Source organism: Pteropus vampyrus, unplaced genomic scaffold (assembly GCF_000151845.1).
Source record: "Pteropus vampyrus isolate Shadow unplaced genomic scaffold, Pvam_2.0 Scaffold72, whole genome shotgun sequence".
NCBI lineage: Eukaryota > Metazoa > Chordata > Mammalia > Chiroptera > Pteropodidae > Pteropus > Pteropus vampyrus.
The window spans coordinates 3,773,647-3,783,024 of NW_011888853.1; the positions used below are offsets into that span (position 1 = coordinate 3,773,647).

At 49.3% G+C, this 9,378-nt stretch overlaps 1 protein-coding gene across 1 annotated transcript in view; it reads left to right on the forward strand.

Annotated features, from left to right (window-relative positions):
• TNRC6C (trinucleotide repeat containing 6C) overlaps positions 1–9,378 on the forward strand; it is an 86,667-nt gene that overhangs the window by 13,204 nt on the left and 64,085 nt on the right. The window contains exon 3 of the mRNA XM_023531630.1: positions 4,073–4,399. The gene's annotated coding sequence lies outside the window, so the exon portion shown is untranslated. The remainder of the gene's footprint in view (positions 1–4,072; positions 4,400–9,378) is intronic.

A 9,378-nucleotide genomic window follows, 5' to 3' on the forward strand; every position in this document is an offset into this window, starting at 1 on the left:
GACCAGAAGTCTCGGATTGAGCGAGGGGGCTGGGCGCTGTGAGGGTTTCGAAGGGTGTGGGGACAGTTGTAAGCGGTTACGATAAGGGACCTGTGGCAGCAATGGGGCTCACTGCGGGGGTGGCCGTACGCCTCGTCGCTCGGAGCCTGCGGCTGCAGGCAGCCTGGAAAGCGGGCTGAAGGCCACGATGGCACAGAGTGTGGACAGCACAGCGACGGGAGGGCCGGGAGCACCGGGCGTCCACACGCAGTGCTGAGGCTCGGCCGTGGAAGAGAGACCACGGGAGAGCCCAGCGTGGGGGGCAAGTCAGGGAGGCCGGGCCGGCACGCCCAGCCCCGCCACACTTGGTCTGGAGACGACGGGGTGTCGATCGAGTTCGGAGAAGCTGCTCCGTCCGAGCCCTCCCGGGCCCGGAGGGCGGTCCCGAGAGCGATAGAGGGGTGTATCAGCCACGTGGACCCTGTCGGGACAGTGCCCTCTGAAATTCCTAACTGAAAGCAGAAAGTTGTTTCTGAGAAATGAAATTGTTTGAAAAGGCTGGCTTTCTTGTATAATAATTTAGCCACCACCTTTCACCAGCAGATGTCGCCCTTATTTAAAAGAAAAAAGGGCGTAAAAGCTGATTAGGCAAAGGCGCATCACCCAGGCTTCCAGCTTGCGGGAAGGTTTTTTATTAGCTACATAGTTATTAATTGGTTGCTGTTGTAATTTTTTCTAAATAACACGTGATTCAGGGATGACTCATAAATAAAGTCAAGCTCAAACTCCCATTGCCTTACCGTGTTCTGTGGGCACAGTGATGCGCGTGGCCGACCGACCCGTGAGCCTGTCATTCAGATACGGCCTGAGTCGGGCATTTTGAGAAGAGAAACACTGGGTGTGCTTTGATGCCCTGCTCTCTGTCTTTGGGCAGCCGTGGATCGAGAAATTTGGATCTGAAGGGGGTGGCTAGTCAGAAACTGCCCATTCCATGCATCACTAAAAATAGATCCAAATTTTGAGACCCTCCACTCTTCAGTTGAGATTATGTTAATTGGCTGCTAGTTTCAAAGATCTGAGCTATATTGGCTTAAACCAGAAAAGGCTGATCCGTATGTAATGTAAAAGGGACCAGGGACACAGCTGCACAGGGTCAGGCTTCTCAGTTCCCCAGGGAGGCTTCCCTTCCTGTCCCTTTCCCAAGGTCCAGGGTGCCTCCCAAGCGGCAGCCACAGCGCTAACGTCTCAGGCCGCTGCGAGTTTTACGGAAACCACGGGCAGCTGGTAACTGAGAGGACCGTGTTCGCCCCGTACCCCGCTCCGTCTCTCGTTAATGTAAGGAGCACCTCGTGACTCTTCTGTGTGCGTGAGAGAAGGAGCTGGAAGGGGCGATCTCTCACTCGAAGAAGCTCGATCGGCCACAACTGATGGTCCGTTCTGAAATTTTAATTATTTAAATTTAACAAGGTATCTGAGAAATCAGCTCAAACTTTACCTCTCTCCAGAAGACAGATCAGTGCTAGTCAGAAGGAATATAATTGAAGCCACAAATGTGAGCCACGTAAGTAACCTTAAATATTCTAGTGGCAACAGTTTAAAAAGAAGCAGGTGAGATTACTTTTAATAATGTATTTTTAACTCAGTATGTCCAAAATGTCATTTTTTCAACTTGAAAGCAATATAAAAATTGTTAATAAGATACTTTGTGTTATTTCGAACTACCTCTGAAATCCAGCATGTGCTTACCTGCCTCACATCTCCGTTCAGACATTAAGCGCCCAGTAGACGCATGTGACAGTGGCTGTCACATCGGGCAGCGCAGGGTCATGTTTCCTTTTCGGGTGGCTGACTGTCCGTCGGTACCACGTGCTCTTGTGCCTTGTAATTTGCATTTCCGCAGCCGACTGCTGGTGAGAAACCACGTGCTTCGGTGCCTTCCACAGCAGTCAGCACCGTCCTGGGCTCACGCCCGGGGAAGTCTTGCTCGGCCTTTGGATGCGTGCGGTTTGAAGGGTGACAGCTTTCAAACAGCACTGTCCAGTAGCTAACTTAAGAGCGAGGCTGGACTAGGGCCAGGGGCAACATGGAGGACGATATTTGGGTGTCAGTGTCATAGAGACGATGATCGAAATCATGAAACTAAATGATCTCTCCAGAGTGTCCAGGGCAGACAAACAAGTCCAAAAACTTGAAGTCCATTTGTGGGTAGAGGGCCTGCGGAGCCGAGACGAGTCTGCGGGGCACAGGAGGGGACCGGGCAGTTCATCGTCATGTGTTGTCAGGTCTAACGGTGAATTTCGTTTTGCTCATAACTCAGTGCTATGACACGTTAAAAGCACCTGGGTTTGTAAGAGAATAATCTGGTCTCTTAAACTGATACGTTTCCTTTGTTTTCTTGAGGAATAGCGTCATATCACCCTTTCGTTTAGTACTCATACAGAAAATGATCCTCACAATTGGAGGGGAGACATGGAACAAGTTAATTATAATTATTTTTGTTTAGTTTTGAAACGAAACAACACCCACGCAAGACTTTGAATGAGTCATTGACCGCAGTGGAACCAGACAGACCCAGGAAGTTGTAGGATGGCGGGACGCACGGAGTATTCTGAGGTTAGGGACCTCGAATTCCACCGGCACTCACCACCAAATGCACGGCTGCGAGTTCTCGAGAGCCTTAGCGGTCTGAGTTGGGATAAAGATGGTGGTGGACAGCGGCTTCGTCCAGGGTTGAGGGTTTGCCGGGCAAGAAAACAGAACAACTGGGCAGAGGCCTTGCAGATACTGACTGCAGACAGTATAGGGTCACAGGGTTGGAACCCATGTCGGGGGACAAGAAACGCTGTAAAAGGCGAACACTAACAGCTCGAGTTCCAGTGTCGACTGGAAATATTTTTATGATGTATGTTATTTGTATGTTATGAGATATACACAGAACTAGGTGTGAATTCATTTTGCGTGTAGCTTTTATTCAACTATAAAACCAGAGGCATTTACAAACTAAGTAGAAAAAACCTTTTTCAAATAACAAGATAAATGTTATGCTTATTGGATGTTAATGTTTCAAGATCAAGGTGAGAACGACCGTAGGCTCAGATTCTTTTGCACTTGACGTGTCTGTGCTCCCTCCCACGTGCAGGGTCACTCCCTAAATCACCTTTTGCGTCCGGCATGCCTGTTAGTGTCACCCCACCAGGTTATCACGCAACGCTCTTCCTTTTTCCCGTTTTAAATCACTCTGAAACCTGTGTTTATACAACACATTCTGATAGCATTTTGGCTTTCCCTTAATGGAAATGCATCATGTGCAAATTAACCCACCTATAATATACTCTTTTTCAATAAATCTAATGGGATGTAGTAGTTGTAGATACCATCACCACAAATGCTTAGTTATTCAAATGATCTTGAATGTGCCAACATGTATTTTTTAAACTGTCATCAGAATTAAAATATATCAATCCATGGGCATCTAGATCCCTTAATTCTGAGAAATACCGACCAAGAGCAGTAGTTCTCAAAGTATGGTCCAGGGACCAACAGCATCTGCATCATCTGGATACTTGGCAGAATGTTTAGTGAGGATGGAAACTAGACTTTTGGTGATGAGCACACAATAGAGTATATAGATACCGAATTATAATGTTGTACACCTGAAATTTATATGTTATTAACCAATGTTGCCTCAATTTAAAAAACTAAAAAATTAAATTAAAAAAAAAACATACAAATTCAGGCTCCCTTCTCCTCCTCCAACCTCCTGAATTCCGTTGGCAGGGCCCAGAAATCGGGGCTTTGCTCAGCCCTCGAGTTGAGTCCGATGTGTGAGCCGAGGTGTGAGAAATGCTGCTTCAACGCGCCCTGACCACCATTTGACAGGCGAGGAAACTGATTCGGGAGGCGCAGTCGAGACTCCAGTTAGTTTGTGGAACTGGGTCTCAAACCCGGAACCCTAGACTTTAGTCCAGTTCTGTCCCCAGAGCACTACATTGTCATTTCCTTCTCAATTTGTGGTTTTGTTTCCTTTGGTTTGGCTTGGGTTTCAAGGAGGCGCTACTAAAGTCTTGGGGTCTTTTCCTTTTGTTCCTTGTAGTGCCAGAACCTACTAAGACCTGTTCAAGCCAGCCCCAACCTGCCGGTACCGGTACCAGTCCTTCCGCCAGCACTCTATCCAACAGCAGCAATGGCAGACGCGCATCCGCCAGCGGCCAGCAGCCAGCTGCATCCCGTTACCTGCCTCGTGAGGTGCCTCCACGCTTCCGCCAGCAAGAACAGAAGCAGCTATTAAAGAGAGGTCAGCCCTTGCCTGCGGGGGCTCTGAGCAGTGCGAGCCCGACCCAGGGTGCTGGGCTCGCCGGGGTGAGCCCCCCTCCCCTCCCTGGAGCCGGAGCGCAGCAGCCGCCCAGCAAGCTCCAAGCAGGTAAGACCACGGAACGGGGCGTCCTTCTATCTGAGAACTGCTGAACCGCCTTCAGCTGTGTGCCCAGGACTGAAAGCGGACAGATTTTGGTCCCCAGTCACTAAACACATGTAATAGAGCTGCCCGAATAGTTAGATGGTACATAGGTAGCTAGCCAGCTAGCTAAATACGTAAGTTCATTTCAGTTGGATTTTAACGCCTAATTCGGTTTTGCCCTACTTGTTTATGTGATTTCTCATAAGTTTTTAGATGACATTGGCTACTTCGACTAAGTTTGTTGCTCACCAGAAACTAAGGGTCTGTATGTCAGTGCATAGGAATCTGTATGGGCAGGTGCTTTAGAAGCCCGCAGTGAAAACTTGTAAATAAAACGCTTTCCTCTCAGTCTGCTGGGGTAGCTCGTGAGCACACACGCACTTTGCAGGGAGCGGGTGTTTCTAGCTGTAACCTGAAGCACTTTGAGCCGAAGCGGCCTGATGTCTCCCCGTGCCCGGCCCTCGTCATGGCCGGGGCTCGGAGCACCTGCTCCTCGTTGGCGTCTTTGCCGGCAGTTAGACGCCAGCCTGCTCCTGGCTCCCAGGGACGTCAGCCCTTGCTCGCTCGCTTTCCAGCTTCCAGAATGTTGACATCTCACAGCTCCTCGCTCTCCTGTTTCTGTCTTCCTGACCTTAAGGGTTTATTCTTTCAAACGTTTTTTTACTGGAGTTTTAGGTAAGTTTTTGGAAGAGAGCAAAGCACATGTATTCAGCTGCCATGTTTCTCTGTTATTTTCATAAATCTTTCTCTTCTAAGCACGGGAACCGTGTTCGTTGATGGTAGCGTAATTAGGGCAGCAAAGAGGCCTCTCGCATTAGATCGGAATTTAAAGGAAACGTCAGTCACATCAATATTTGTTTTCTTTCATGTGCCGCCTTTTAACATGGGGGAGATTCCAACATGATACAAAAGTATTTATAGCAATATTTTTCAAAACCATGACTTCGTGGTATATTCAGAATAAATATCTTTAGACAACTTTGCCATGTCTCTTCAAATAGTCTTGACCGTCATCTGCTAAATTCCTAGTAGACGGGATGTAGGGCATTGATTGTCAGCAAAAAGCAAGAAGGAGAAGAAATGAGCAAATATATTTATTGACTAGGAATATAGCCCCCCCCCTGCTTAGCTGCAAGCAGTTTATAATCAAACATACAGTTACTTCCTACACTGAAATGTGGTCCTCAGAAAAATCTTAACAGAGACAAAGATTGTATGTCACACCTAAGTAGTTCAGTGCATTCATTTAAGATGCCTACTTTGAAAAACTGGAAAAGAAATGTAACAGCCTGCCTTTTCCTGGGCTTATCTCGTTATTATATGATTAGTTGGCAGTACTGCATCTGTGTTCTCATCAAATGTTATTGGTGCAGGATGCTACTGGTATCTGCCTTCTTAGAGAAGTAGAAAATCAAGAAATTGATTCGCTAAAATTTTATATGAAAACAACATTTTTAACAAAATATTTGTCTCTGTAAACATACCCTTCTAGAAAGTTATTCCTCGTTCATTGTACTTTAAAAACATATATGTCGACTACGACTAAATCACCATGTATGTATTAAAAACTTCAGAAAACGGCATCGATCTGCAGAATAGTAACAAAATGAGAAATAATTATTTTTGGCCCCCAAAGCCTTCGTTTTACATCAATTTCACCTCTTTCTCGGTAGTCTCTGGTATCACAGCCAGACGAATCTTGCTCACTCGTCACCTCCCATTGATTCAGAGGTCCCCTCAGAAACCTGTCCTGGTTCCCGGGTTCTGGACACACAGCCTCGGTGTCTCCGCCCGGCCGTCAAGGCCACCACGGCCCCGTCTGGCCAGCGTGTCTCATGTCCCCCAGGCCTGCTCGCCATTCTGGTCGGGACCGCCTGCTTACTGTCTCACATGCGTGCCACACTCAGTGCATGCACACACTTGCACGTCATTGTCACCGCCCCCGTGGCGCCCCTTAAGTGTTTCCATCCTCACTGCTGCTCTGTCCACAGCATGCAGCTCGACCCTCGTTGTGTGCTGTGTAGCCACTATTGTGTGCCGGCTGAGTGTCCTATAAAGTGTCTGAACTTCCTGCCATGTGACACGAAGTCTGAGCTGTCGGGGAAGACCTGGCCGCTGGCACTGTCTACGCCACGGGCCGGTGCTTCCACGTCTCATCTGGAATGAGAGGTCCGAGCCTCTCATGACCTGTCCCTTCCCTTTAATCTCCAACTCAAACACCGTTCCAAAGAGCGTGTTTGATGTCGTCACTGGAAGGCGTTGCCAGACGCCCTGCTCGTTCTGGAAGCCCGCAGGGGCGTAGGTGAGCGTCGGCGTGCGTGGAGGCGGGATGCGGGGTGTGGTGTGCCTCGCGGCCACGAGACGGCCGGGGGGCTGCGGGCCTCATTCGGTTTCCTGACCCGCCGGCCCTGTGTGGCCTCAACCCAGTCACTTCACTCCGACTCCTCGTGTGTAAAGCGAGGACAGTCCTGCTTTACAGGACTTGAAGAGGAGGTGCTTATTTCACACTCAGCGCGGGGCCTCGTGTAGAAAGTACTCGGTCACGGGTGACGTGAGACTGGGGAGACTAGACACATACAGCAAATACGTGCCCGTCTTTAAAACGCCGTTACAGAGCAGCAGTTAAAAAAACGCACAATCTTTAAACGGCTACATTCTGCAACAGCACAGTAAAGCTTTCTCGTCGCTCTGCGACCTGTGTATATTTTGAAATTCAGCTGCTCCTCCTGGAGTGGTCTACAGACTTTTCTCGTTTGCGATGCAGGCTACTTAATGCATTCATGCCAGGGAGACCGGTCCTGTATGCAACAAGTAACCGCATTTTCTGCTGCGCTGGGACGTTCCCAGATACCGCTCGACGTGAAAGCCCTTAGAGCTTCTCAAGTCATAAGCAGGTTTTCACTGTGTTTGTATCTGTGGACGCAGGCCTTCCCTCCCGTTGCCACTCCCGCATTAGAACGAAGAACGTAGATTCATTCATAATTCCATTCCCCTAAGTCTAAGGTTAAATTAAAAAGTCTGAAAACTGGGTCAGCAGAACTAAGTTTGAGTGACTAATCCTTAAGAATTTCAGAGTTAACCCTTTCCAGCGATAAGAAAAGTAAGACCGGAAGTCGGTTCAGCCCGGCACACTGATTTCTGTCAAGATGTGGACTCTTTCCCCCCGCAAGTTTTAGTGCACTTAGCAGGGATCAAAGAAGGAGTTGATGAAGTTGGCATCACCTTCGTCGCAGCTTTGAAGAATCGTGGGGCGCAGACTGCTAAGATACGCACGTCCCGGTCCCCTCCCGCCCGGGCCTTTGGCCGTTCACTGCCTCTTCCCACGGAGGGCGAGTGTCGCAGTCCTTACCGTGGCGATGGGAAGCTTAACGTGTCCATTGCAGGAAACAGAAGAGACTTGCAGATAAAACGAAACGGTACAGGTGCGGAGACGGGAAAGTTTTAAAAGAACTAAAACGGAAATGGTCGTTTTCATTAGCCGTGTAAGCATAGACGAGCGTGACACAGCGTTGTAGTACAGGGCGACTGGCGGGGTGCGGACAGACCCAGCCTGGCGGTTCTTTCCCTAATCGCCCTTTTCCTTCTGCCACGTGCCTCCTAAAGATTGTCAGGAGCTCGGTCTGGCTCTCACGCGGTTTCGCTGTGATTCACCTTGTGGTTTACGTTGCTCCGTCAAGGTTCTTCACCGGTCCGTCATTACTTAGACAAACCGGTTCGCTAAGCTTCGTACTTTCGCACGGTCTCTGTCCTTATGTGACTCCGTGGGAACGACCGGGCAGCGGGGCCACGCCGACCTTGCACACGGCCGAGAAGGGGAGAGAAGATGCTGACCTTCAGAACTTTGGCTTCTTGGAGCGTGTCTTTATTAATTCGGTGAGCAAAGTATTTATTAACGCAGACGGAATAGCGCGCTCTGCGGTAGGGACACATGGCTCCCTACCTCTGGCTAAAGTGTGTTGGAACGACCAGGAACTAAGCACGCCATCTACAGGTGCTGTAACAGCAATAACTGTAGAGTGCTGTGCACACACACAGAAAGGGCAGCTAACCCAGACCAGGCGTGGGGGACGGCCCAGGACAGATGGCAGCGACGTGGGCGAGTCTTAGGGCAGCTGTGCAAAGCGGGCGGTGGACTACCTGCACACACGAAGGCACAGGCCCTCGATCCTAGGGCTTCTGGGTAGCAGGTGCATCGGTGTGGCCAGGGGACACAGTGCAAGGGGCAGCAAGAGAAATCGGGCGAGGAAGGTCGGCCCTTAGTATTATTAAGTAATAGCAATAAACTAGCACAAAAAACCAACCGTGGCAGTCGAGTCAGATTAAATTCCTATTCAGAGCTGTTCCGACAAATTGCTTTTGGAACTTGACAGGCCGATTCTAAAGTTCATCCAGAAGAACAAAGACGCATAAACAGAATCGCCAAGGAAATTTTGAAAAAAGAATAACAGGCTATCAGATGGAGCTATGATCCTCTAGCGACGATGGCAGTGTTACTGGGGCCGGACTGAGCAATAGACGGACGAACTACCACAGAGCGGGGGGCCCGGACGCCCGTGTACGTGTCGGTTTGGGTTAGCACGAATGTGGCATCGCAAATCACTGAGAAAACGGAGGCTCAAGTCGACAGAGGGAGAGAGAGCCGCGTGCAGAGCACACGTTAGAACGACGGCCGGCGGCACAGGGGGCGGTGTCCCCATCTTGGGGTGAAGTTTCCTCTTAAGCAAAAAAAATCATGACAAGAAAGGCTGACAAATTTGAAAGTCTGAAAGTTAGAAACGTTTGCCCAAGCCCATAAACGAAACCTGAGAGGAAATACCAGGCATGCCGACAAATCAGCAAGGGAAAAACGGTCCAAAATAGAAAAACGGGCGAAGAATGTGAACGGGGAGATGCGAAAGCTCTAGGACAAATGAGTCCTACACGTATTGAAGGTACTGTTTGTG